Source organism: Panicum virgatum, chromosome 3N (genome assembly GCF_016808335.1).
Source record: "Panicum virgatum strain AP13 chromosome 3N, P.virgatum_v5, whole genome shotgun sequence".
NCBI classification, from domain to species: domain Eukaryota; kingdom Viridiplantae; phylum Streptophyta; class Magnoliopsida; order Poales; family Poaceae; genus Panicum; species Panicum virgatum.
In genome coordinates, this window is record NC_053147.1 from 16,414,342 (window position 1) to 16,426,782 (window position 12,441).

Consider the following 12,441-nt stretch of genomic DNA (forward strand, 5'->3'; position numbering starts at 1 on the left):
GTCTAATCACTTGGGGAGAAACATTTTTTTTTTTGAAACGCAATTGGGGATAAACTTGAAATCATTCTATACGTATTGCCTTTGATTAGCTATTCCCTACAAGAAGCAGCAGGGTGGTGCTCCCTACTTAATCACGTGCGGTGAGCCCCAAAAAAACTACAATGCAAAATTCATATCCCTACAAGCTACAATATGATGTTCCTTTAATTGCAATCAAAGAGAATAAACCCAAAAAGGCCTTCCAAATGATGAGTCCTTATTTAAAAATATACTATACTGTTACAAGGTAATAGCCGGAAATCTCATCATAAACAGGGTGATATTTGCAAACGTGCGGACGTGCGGTACCGGGACGCGCCACCGCCCTGCTGGTGGCCAGCTGGCGCCCATCCGAACCACCAAGCGGATGATCCAACGGCAACCACCTCTTCAGATTTCAGACAGTAGGTGCTCGATGACCAGTGGTCCCGCCTCACCGGCGGCTTCCTATAGCGTGGCCGTCCGTTCCAACGGCGTAGGCTCGGTACCGCGCCCCTAGCGCCGGCGAGCACGTGGAGCGACCGGTGGGAGTAGCAGCTGAATACTTGACCGACCGACATGCATGTCCCGCGAGCTCGTGTTTGCAATGCGCGCGCCTCCGTGAAGCAGCCGGCGCTCTTTCTTTTTCTCGTCAGGCGACGCAGCTAACCGTTTTTTGTTTTCGCCCACTATTCCCAGCCAATGGCCACTGCCAGTGGCATCAAAGTCAACAGGGGAATTTTAATTTATTTATAAACGCTGCTTCATTTGGTGACCGATACCCTCTCGTCGCCTCATTTTCTTAAGAAAAAAACGTCTGGATTAGCAGCATTATTGGCGTCGCGAAGAATCTAAGGACATGTGACACTGACACTGTGCGTGGCAGCGCATATGTTGATGGAGTGCTGTTCTTGGTGATCATTTGAAATGTGACGAGTAATACGCCCCTGCTTTTCGCCTAACGACGATACCACACCATCCCGGTTGTTGGAGCAACCACTGGGTGTTTATAGACGCGGCCATAATTAATCGGCATCCAACCCTCCACAGGCCCACCACGCGCACCGAAGATGTTGCCGTCGTTGGCTTTAGTATACGCCTAGTGAAAGCGCAAAGCGATAACTAATCCCACTAAATTAGCTGATGGGTGTGACCTTCACCCACTAGGTTGTTTTTAAAGAAAGAATTGGATTAGATAAGTAGGCCATCTTGCCATGCCTGTTTGTCCCTTTTTACCCCTTGTGTTGACAAGATGACAACTTAACGCGGTTTAATCTCGTGTTTCCCCAGCACATCTCTCTCTCTTTCTGATGAAGTGACTATTGAGGCACAACAGCTAGGCCTTGTTTAGTTCTCAAAAAAATTTGCACACTACCCATCATATCGAATCTCCGGACACATGCATGGAACATTAAATATAGTTGAAAAAATAACTAATTACACAATTTAACTGATTAGCACGAGCTGAATCTTTTAAACCTAATTAATCTATAATTAGACATTATCTGTCAAATAACAACGAAATGTGCTATAGTACCATAATTCAAATTTTTTCATCAACTAACACACCCCTAGTACATAACACTACTCGTACCTCGCTCGGCTGCTGACGCGGACCCTTTTGGCGCCTGGGATGGAGGTAGGCTTGCTAATGGGTTGGGTTGAAATGGGTTTTATGGGGTGGGTTTTGAAATAGAGTGTGTTTGGATGATTTAAAATGAGTTGCATTAGTTAATGGGGTGGGTCGGGGCGGGTTCTATATAAATGCGGGTTGGGGCGGGTTAGGGTGGGTTGAAATGGATACTTTTTACAAAATAGTATAACTATATATAAATGTGGGTCCCACGTGAGAGCTGGACTCTGAAATTAAAACCACGTGTTTATATCAGAAAATTTTATCGAAATTGACTGAATTTTGTTGGAGATGACTCAGTACGACTGGCAGCTATTTTGTGTAAAGCAGTGTGGCTAGAACTACCTGTGGGCCCCACATGAAGAGCCGGACCCTGGAATTAAAACCTCGCGTTCACACTATAAAATTTTATCGAAATTGACTGAAATTTGTTGGAGATGACTCAGTACGACTGGCAGCTACTCTGTGCAAAGCAGCGTGGCTAGAACTACACGTGGGCTCCACATCAAGAGCCGGACCCTGGAATTAAAACCTCGCGTTCACACTATAAAATTTTATCGAAATTGACTGAAATTTGTTGGAGATGACTCAGTACGACTGGCAGCTACTCTGTGCAAAGCAGCGTGGCTAGAACTACACGCGGGCTCTACATCAAGAGCCGGACCCTAGAATTAAAATCTCGCGTTCACACTATAAAATTTTATCGAAATTGACTGAAATTTGTTGGAGATACTCAGTACGACTGGCAGCTAATCTGTGCAAAATAGCGTGGCTAGAACTATACGTGGGCTCCACATCAAGAGCCGGACCCTGGAATTAAAACCTCGCGTTCACACTATAAAATTTTATCGAAATTGACTGAAATTTTTAGAGATGAGTCAATATGACTGACAGATACTCTGTGCAAAGTAGTGTGGCTAGACATATATGTGGTCCCCACATTAAGTGTAGAACCACTAAATTCCTCTGCATATTAGAACCCATGGGTTTTTATGGGTTACCCGCTTATAATGGGGCGGGTTGGTTAGAGTTGAGAAATTAACTAATTGGGTTGGGTAGGATTAGGTATCTAAATATGTTAATTTTGGGTGGGGTTGGGTATGGTGCGGGTTCCAACCCATTAGCAGGGCTAGATGGAGGCGGTGTGGCAAGAGCCAACTAACGCCGTGTCGAGCAGCTGGTGCTGCGGCAAAATAAGCTCTTGATGTACGGATAAATGGCTCTGTGGCCTCGAAAAATGTGTGATAATCTGATAGGGTCTCTTTGGTACCCAGCGCTCCATGCTAGCATCCTCATCCTGAGCATGATGGTTCTCCTCCCTGGAGGGTTGGTGAACTAACCACGCCTCGCGTCTGCACATGGTGATGCCGATGGCGACGCATCATGGCCCCATGGGGCATGGCGATTGGCGAGCGGCCGAGCGAGGTACGAGTAGTGTTATGTACTATTGTTGGGCCTGTTAGCCTGTAGCCTCCCTCCTTCCGACTCCAGAGAGAGAGATTATGCAACTGATGATCCTTGCAAATTATGGCCCACGTGCAGCCCAAACAGTTAAACAGTTCTTAGAGTCTCCCACGGCCGCGGCACGGCACAGGACCGGGTAGGGAAACTGGAAAGTGGAGAGTGTCGAGGCAGACAGCAACAGCTTTGCTTAGATGGCGTAAAATTTTGGTGCATCACATGTTCTGGCACACATTTAAAGTATTAAATATAAACTAATTAAAACAAATTATATAATTAGTTTGTAAACTATGAGACAAATTTATTAAATCTAATTTATCTGTCATTACAGTATGTGTTGCTGTAGTAGTTTAGCGTCTAATCACGATCTAATTAGATTTACTTAGGGGTGCAAATGGGTGACCCTTAGGTGCACCTCCAATACTCTTTAGTTTAAAATTTTGTACTAATTTTCCAAATTGAGATATGTTTTTGGAGATTTAGTACAAAATTTTGAACTAGGGTGTAACACCCCGGGTGTTAATTTCGTGTTTTGGTTGCTAATCATAATTTAAGCCTGTCTTTAGTGTTAATTAAGTCTGCATAGTGTATTCTACCTTAGTTATGATCAAATTTTTCTCCCTAATCCAAGCCTCAAATCGAGTTTTGTCCAATATCAATGTTGTAGATTTACTCTTCCTCTACAACCGTTATTTTAGCCAAATCTCAAGTTTTAGTTGGAAATTTTGAGTTCTAGGTGCTTCAAAAATCGAATCTGTTGATTTTTGCTGCTTGGTGGGCTTCGACCAGCCGGAGCTACAGGTCGGACGGGTCCGCCCTTGTTCGCTGCGCCGCTGACCTCCACGCGTCGCGCGCTGGCGATCCTTGCCCATCGTGTATGCGCCCGTTCTTATCCTCGACTGCCCGTTCCCCTTTCTCCTCCCTTTCTCCCTCGTCGCGCTCGAGCGCATCAAGCAGAGCAGAGCCGAGCGCCGCCGCTTGCCGCTCCGGCCATCTCTCGCTGTCCCGCCTCGATTCGGCTCGCCCCAAACCTCCTAGTTTTGCCCCGCAGCTTCGCCGCCCTCCCTGAGCCTGTTCGAGCCCTTTCTCGGTCGAATCAGAGCCCGCCATGGCCGCCGCCGGAAGCTCACCGCCGCGCCCCCTCCTCCGGACCACCTCCGCTCGAGCCGAGCCCCGGAACGGGTCCCTCTCGGGCCACTGAAGGTCTCCGACCCGGTTCCGCTCGCCCAGCTCCGCCGGACCGCCGCCGGAGCGCCGCCAAACCCACCGCGGCCTACTGCTCTCGTTGCTGACCCCTCCTCCGGCCACCCCAGCTCCAACCGAGCGTACCCAGAGGTAGATCTCAAGTTCCTCGTGCTCCTCCGCCCCTTCTTCGCCGCCTGGAAGCACCCCCATCGCCGGAATCACCGTTTCCAGTGCTCCTCTGTTCCACATCGCGACCAGGGACCCCACACAACAATAGAAACAAGTTCAGGTGGTTTTGACATTGTCATAGACTCATATGAATAGTGCAGCGCAGGATCTTTTCGAAAATTTGGCTGGAACTTTGAAAATTCATAGTAAATTGTAGAAAATCATAAAATAGCAAATGAGGACTTTTTGAAATCCTTGTAAGTAGATCTATGCAGTAGAGTCGTAATATGATATGTGTTAGTAGATAATTTTTGCTGTAAAAATAGAAATATGTAGGTTAGGTTTTAATGCTAATTTTACTTGTCTTTTCATAACTGCAGTTTTAGTGCCCAAATAAATGTGAGATTTTTATGCCATGTTACTCATGTGATGGTTGATGACTGGTAAAAATTTCAGGATTTTAGGCTTGGTCATTTACGAGCTATGGAAATAACAAAAACTCTGTGTTGCTTTGCTCCTATTCTAAACCGACTTGAAAGATGGCATTATTTGGCTCTTTTAAGATTTGAATTATGCTTTGATGATAATAAGAAAGTTGTAGGTAACTTCATAGGCTTTTCAAAAAAAATCTAGGATCACCTTTGATGGATTTTTGGATATCTGTTTATGACTAAAACAAGTGTTTGTCATGCTGCTGTCTAGTAACTGCATATGTGGTTTGATTACTTTAGCTTACTCTTGTTTGACTAGACAGGTTTGGCTAACTCTTGAGTGGTGAATGCTTGCAATAGTTTGACTTAAGTTAATTTGTATGTCATGCTGGATGTGCTTGTCATCTCCTATGATATGCTTGAGTGATGATTAAGTTAAATAGCTCCAAGTGCTTATGTTAATGTATTGTTCTTTTATGAATGCTTTGCAGATTGCACTTCCATGCATTCATACATATGCATTGTTGCATCTCAATTAGGTACGATAGATGCACTACGTGAAAGACATGATATTGGAGCCAAACCCGAAGACGATATTGGTGGACGTATTCCGAAGATAGAAAGGACCCGGAGTACATGCTTAGACCGTAGATACTCGCCAAGCGGGTGTCATTTTACTAACACTGGTTTAGTGTTATCCCAGGCAAGCCCGGAGCATAACCTAATATTTTAACTTATGCAATGTTATCTATTTATTTGATTATGCATTAAGGTTCTAGGCGTTGAATGAAACCCTAGTTGCATGATCTTTAGGTTCCATTGGTAGATATACTAGTATGTGTAGCCTGTTAGCATTGCTATGCTAAATAAGATTCGGTAGAAGTCGAGTAATTTCCTGTTACTCGCGAGATACAGGATATTTTTATAATTCGGGTATATGGAATATTGGAAGGTAGAAGAAAGAAAGGAAATTGGAGACCGGAAGGGAACTGTTTAGCCCCGTCTGTGTCGATTAAGGACCGGACCGTTGTTGGCCCTGCTGATCATGTTTGAATTGTACTAACTACATGCCAGGAGTAAGAGGTAGTCGAAACCGGTAAGCCTAGTACTGCCTCTTTTCGAAAGTACAGGACTTCAACTCACCTCCTATGGTAGTCGAGTGGTCACAGAGAAACGGGGATGTATGTATTTACTTTTGGTGGTCTTTGTGGGGCTCGACTGACCATATAATGGTGGGGCAGTCCTGTAGTTCATGGCGGGGAGGGGAATGGTTGGTTCGTATAGTTCGACGGGGCTATTACGTGCCGTGTTGGTTAGGTCCACCTTGTAAGGTTAAATCGGATCGATTCGCCGTTAGTCGCTCTCGGATATGAGCACCTTGATCTTCGAGTCGCATCGTAGTAAATGATTGAAAAGATTTGAGATGGTTAAGTGTGATGTTGTCTAATCAATTGTTTTTTCACAGTCTGATGTAAGAATGCAAACTTTAGAAGAATAGTTATTTAACTCCAAACTTGAGCTAAAATAATGATAGTAAGGATCCACTTTTAGTCGTTTTTTGGCAAAATAAACCCACTAACCAAAAGCATTGCATACTAGGAGTCGGCTAAGTATATACCAATAGTCGGGTAAGTCTTGCTGAGTATTAGTATACTCAGGGTTTATTATTACCCTGTTTTCATGTATTTGTTGCTGGTTGGAGCTAACCAGGATTCATACCGGTGGGCTCGATGTGACATCCCGACGTCTTCATAGTATCATGGTTTATTTAAATTAAACTTCTATTTAAATTTCGTTGTATTTTGAACTCTGATATTTTACATAGGGCCTGTTTGGCACTGCGTCTGCGACGCGTTTCAGCGAAACAATCAGAAAAATCCCGCCAAACGCTCTGCGGCGGACACGCGTTCGGCAGCCGCGCTCAACGTGATAAGCGAGCAAATGAACTACGAGTGGCCAAAACGCGAGAAGCGAGGAGTGTGCCGTGTTTCGCTTATTTGCAACCCGCTTCTACATACCACGGTCCCAAACAGGCCCATAGACTCATTTTGTTAAGCTCTGTTTTATAATTTAAATTTGAGAAACTTCTGTTTGCTTGTAATCATCTGCGCTCGCCTTCGGGTGAGACTTCCAGTGTTTTCGATCCTTAACTCAACATGCTGCCGAATTACACCGTTTTAAGTGCGCTGTAACTTAATTATTATTTAAAATGATAGTTAGCGCACTTAAGCCGATTTAATTTAGACGGTTCTGTGACATAGAGAGGGTTGGAGGGGCACCTAATGGATACCAATTGGCACCCTTAGGTTTATTAGATTTGTCTCGCAATTTACAAACAAATTGTGTAATTAGTTTTTTTATTTTGTTTATATTTAATTTTCCATGCATTTGATGTGACATTTTTGAAAATTTGAATTTTGAATCGGACGGCGGAGCGGAGCAGGCATGGCCGGCTGTCACTGCGACCACGTAGTTCAGACACTGCTGGCTGGTGCATGAACAGATGCACCAGGACGCGAGGCGGCCTTGGAAAAGAAACATGGAAGGGTTGGGGGAGCTCCTCTTATCGTGTCGTGTCGTGTCCGCGGCTGCAAAAGGGCATTTTCGAAAGCAGCAAGGTTTATGAATGATAAAGCTGGGAATGGAGGAGGGGACCGGTGCTTCCAAGTCCAGATTAGTTCACTCTGATGCAGTGATGGGTTTTTATTTATCCTACTGAGTCAACCTAACGACGACACATAGACGATCAAATGTAGCGTTCCATATATTGGCCAAACAATCGAAAATCACGTAGCACATTTCGTCTTATCCGTCTTTTTTTTGGCCAATTTTTTTTAACCGGAACCTTACTATTTCGAAATACTAAATAAAATTTATTAACAAAATTTTTTGCAGAGATGGATTATAAATCGCGAGACGAATCTAATGAGTCTAATTAATTCATGATTAATCTATAATTAGCGGATGATTACTGTAGTGTAATTATTGCAAATTATGAATTAAATAGGTTCATTAGATTCCTCTCACGATTTACAGCCCATCTATACAATTTTTTTTTATAAATATACTTTATTTAGTACTCTATGCATATGTCCAAATATTCGATTTGATATTTTTTAGTATAAAAAATTGGAATCTAAACAGCGCCTGCGGTAGACCATGTTTGGACAGATGCTTGGATCTCTGCAAATCTTCTCAAAGAAATCGGACTCGACTGCGAAGTGCGATCCTCTAGACTGCTAAAGGCTCTGGGCGCCTGGCCTGGGCGTGGGCGGCACACACTGCAGCTCCACTGCCCCGGCGGACTATTTCTTGTCGCTCCTTCTGCGGTGACCGGCGAATGAATGCTATCTACCGGCTGCCACCAGGAGCGAGCAGGCACGCAAGCAAGTGATGATGCACCGCCTCCGGTATGATGGCCGGCCGGCCGGCGAGGCGAGCGGCGGTGATGATGCATGGAAGCGGGAGCAAGGTTAACCAAACCGGTCAAACCGCTCCGGGCCGGTTACGGTTTGAGTCGGTATCAAATTGGCCCCAATTCAAAATTCTAATTTGAATTCAAAAAAAAATTCCAAACCGGTCATACCGACCGGTAAACTGGTGTACCGACCCTAATTCAAAATTCAAATTTAAAAAAATGTAAAATTCTCAAACCGGTCATACCGGCCGGTATACCGGTCGGAACCGATTGCACATGCGATTTTGAATTTGGATTTGAATTCAATCGGTTTCCAGTTAAACCGGTCCGGTAAACCGCTAACGGAGGGCGGCGGTTTGACCGGACCGGTCGGATTTGTAAACCCTGAGCGGGAGGGAGCAAAAAGCAGCGTAGTGGTAACTAGGGTGTGTTTAGTTGGTGAAAAAGTTTCAGTTTTGTTATTGTAGCACATTTCGTTGTTACTTGATAAATAATGTTCAATTATGAACTAATTATATTTAAAAGGTTCAGCTCGTGCTAATCAGTTACACTGTATAATTAGTTATTTTTTCAACTATATTTAGGCCGTGTTTAGTTTGAACGCCAAAATTTTTTGCGATGGAATCTTACTAATTTGAAGTACTAAATGAAGTCTATTTATAAAACCTTTTGCACAGATGGGTTGTAAATCGCGAGACGAATCTAATGTTGTTAATTAATCCATAATTAATCAATAATTAGCGGATGATTACTGTAGCATCACTGTTACGAATCATGGATTAAGTAGGCTCATTAGATTCGTCTCGTGATTTACAATCTATTCATGTAAAAAGTTTTGTAAATAAATTTCATTTAGCACTTTATGCATGTGTCAAAATATTCGATGTGATGTTTTTTTAGAAGGTTGACGGAGTGAGAACTAAACAGGTGCAGTGCAGGTAGGCAGTTGGCAGCCGCTGGCGCCGCTGGTGCCGGTGCAGGCATGCCCGCGCAGGTGTTGTCTCGCCAATGGCGCCAGCGCGCGGCGGTAGCGGCAGCACCATCAATTCCGATCCACACCGATGGCGATGAGTACGTCCCTGCTCTGAATCTCACCATGCTAGTCGGTAGGAGTGTGGCTCGCTCGCGTCCCCTTGGTGATTAGGGTTGAAAACGGTCGGAAACGGTAATTATTCGGTAATCAGTTTTTTAATTGTTTTTCTTTGATTGCGAATAAATAAGATATAGAATTTTGTATACAAATTTGTATTCTTGTTTTGAGCATTGAGCTTGTAAAGATTCATAAAAGGTAAACCTCAAATTCATCCTATATTTTCTCAAATGATAGATATAAAATTCGGTATGGATTCGGAAACAAATTCGGTATTTTTTTCACTTTTTTTTGTTATAGGGAGCAAATAATGCATAAAATAATTTATGCAAAATTTTATTCTTATTTGTAATAATGTGCTTGATAATATAAGAAATGATCACCATCCAATTTTATACATATCTATTTTAAAATATTAAATTTGTTCTAACTGTTCAGATTACCACTTTCATCCCTATTGGTGATGGCCTTCGCCGCTGGTTTATGCAGCGTTTAGTTCTCAATTTTGTTTGCACGGTAATTATCAAATCAAGCATTCAAATACATGCATAGAGCATTAAATGTAGTTGGAAAAAATAATTAATTATACAATTTAACTGATTCATACGAGATAAATTTAATAATATTAATTAATTTATAATTAGATATTAATTATCAAATAACAACGAAACATACTAAAGTACTCAAATCCAAACTTTTTCACCTCGCAGCGACTATTGGCCGCACGCCCGGTCGCCCGCACCTACCAATGATGCCATGATGGCCCGGCTTGCCTCAAAAGTTCAGTTGTTCTTTTTCTTTCTTTAGGATACTCAAAGTCCAGTTCTTTGAGTTCCAGTCCCGACGATGATTGCACGGGTAGAACTCGGTTGAAGCAACGTGAAAGTGATCGGGTGCTCTAGCCTAAAAGGGGATGAGGTGAATTAGAGACTAATAAAAACTTAGATCTATTGTTCCAACTAGTTTGCACAAAAATTAAACTAAAACATGCTATCTAGATGTGCAACTAAGTTGTTCTAGTATGAGAACCATATCCCAAAAGAGTTTAGCAACCTATAGCCTTTCCTACCAATAAACTATTCTATGAAAGTAAAGACACGCAAATTGCTAGTATGAAATGCGGAAGCTAAAAGAGCGGGATAGGAGATAGCAAACTCTTGACGCGGGTGTTTATCCCGTGGTTCGGTTAGCCACAAAGGCATACCTACATTCACGTTGTTATAGTACTCACTAAGAGTATTGCTACTCGGCCACCAAATCTCTTCCGTGAACACAATCACGGTCACCTTGGCCCCGGATTCCACTAAGGAGCTTCTCCACAAAGGATGGGGGTCTCCACGTCCCCCGCACAAAGATGTCGTCACCGCTCCACACCAAGTCGGAGGGTCGATGACGTTGCCGGCGAGCTTCACGCTCCAAGGTGCCGGCGCACCAAGCTCTTGTTTTGGTTCACTAGCGAAACAGCACAAAGGCTCAAGGCTTGCAATCTCTCTCACTAAGAGCTAATCCTTTACACAACACTCTCAAAGTGTGCTAAGGGCTAAGAATATGATCTTGATGCTTTTGTATGGCTTGGAGATGTTCTTGGGTATGTGTGGGATGTCCAACAACTACAGCAATCTTCAAATGGCCGGGGTGAGGCATATATATAAGCCACAAAGTCTTGTAGCCGTTGCTCCAACGGTCAGCGGAAACTCTGCGTATCACCGGTTGAACCGATGCCTCTTTCTGGGGTAGCGTCGGTTCATCCGGTCACTCTAATACCCGAAGTAGCCGTTGAACTCCTGACAGCTGACACAGTGACCACCGATTGAACCGATGCCTCTGGCTGGGGTAGCGTCGGTTCATCCGGTCACTCACAGCATCCTCCTCTTCTGTTGACGTCATTACACCGATGGTATGCACCGATGCATCACCGGTTCAACCGGTGCTGAAGAATCTTCTCCTGGGCTCTTGACATCGTCTCTGGAACATAGGGCGCCCAATGCACCGATGCCCCTTTTTGACCCGTCGGTTCATCCGGTGCCCATAAGCTGACTTGGCTCTGCCATGGCGTCGGTTCTTCCGACAACCATCGGATGCACCGATGCTTCATGCGTCGGTTCTTCCGGTGCTTCAGACCGAAATATTTCCTTTCTCTTTGTCATCACTTGAACCTAAAAAACCTGAGAATGGTCATCTTAACAATCATATTAGTCCAAGTGTTGTGTTGTCATTTGATCACCAAAATCACTCGAAATGGCATAAATGGTGCCATGTTCGTTTCACAACGCCGAAGGCTGCTGGAACGGACGGAGCTTCCCGCGATGTGAAAGCGAGAAGTTGGAGCCCGCATGGAGGAGGCATCAACCACCAAGAAACCGCCATCAAACCGGGGTCAAGCTCGCCTAACACGGGCACAACCTGCCGTAGTGCCGTGCCGTGCGCACCTTCCTTGAGACCGTGACCTTCCCCCCAGCGGTTCCTCTGGCTTCGGGGGCCGCCGGCACGGGAAGTACACGAGCGCGACGCGGGCACAGGGAGTTTGGAAGCCGGACCGGGAACCGCAGCCGTGTGACACGACATAAACGGCCACTGCCGGCACGGGAGGATTCGGAGCACCGAGCGCGGCCGCGCGCACCATCCTGCTGCCCCCTCCAGCCTCTCGCTGCGCCCCAACGCCGTGGCCGCCGCCTCCTTCCGCTTCAGGGATGGTCTTCCCACACAATGAGGCAGTGGCCAATGCTACCCACAAGACAAGGAAGAGAAAATCATCTACAAAAACAGGTGTCACAAAAAAGAAGGGCCCAGCAACCACTACTTCAACAAGTACTGCCGATACCAGGTCTACCAGGTGTGGGCTTAATCTGTTCTTGCTTTTCACTATTTTGTCCTTTACAATCACCTCACCGATACATGTTTCTTACTTTGTATACAAGATCTAGAACTGGATCCAATGACCCTCTTCCTGTCCAAGTGGTGTACCCTGCACCTCTTTTTCGTGACATTGGGTGCCCTGAAGTCATAGAACAGACAGCGCTACACCAAGGAAGAAATG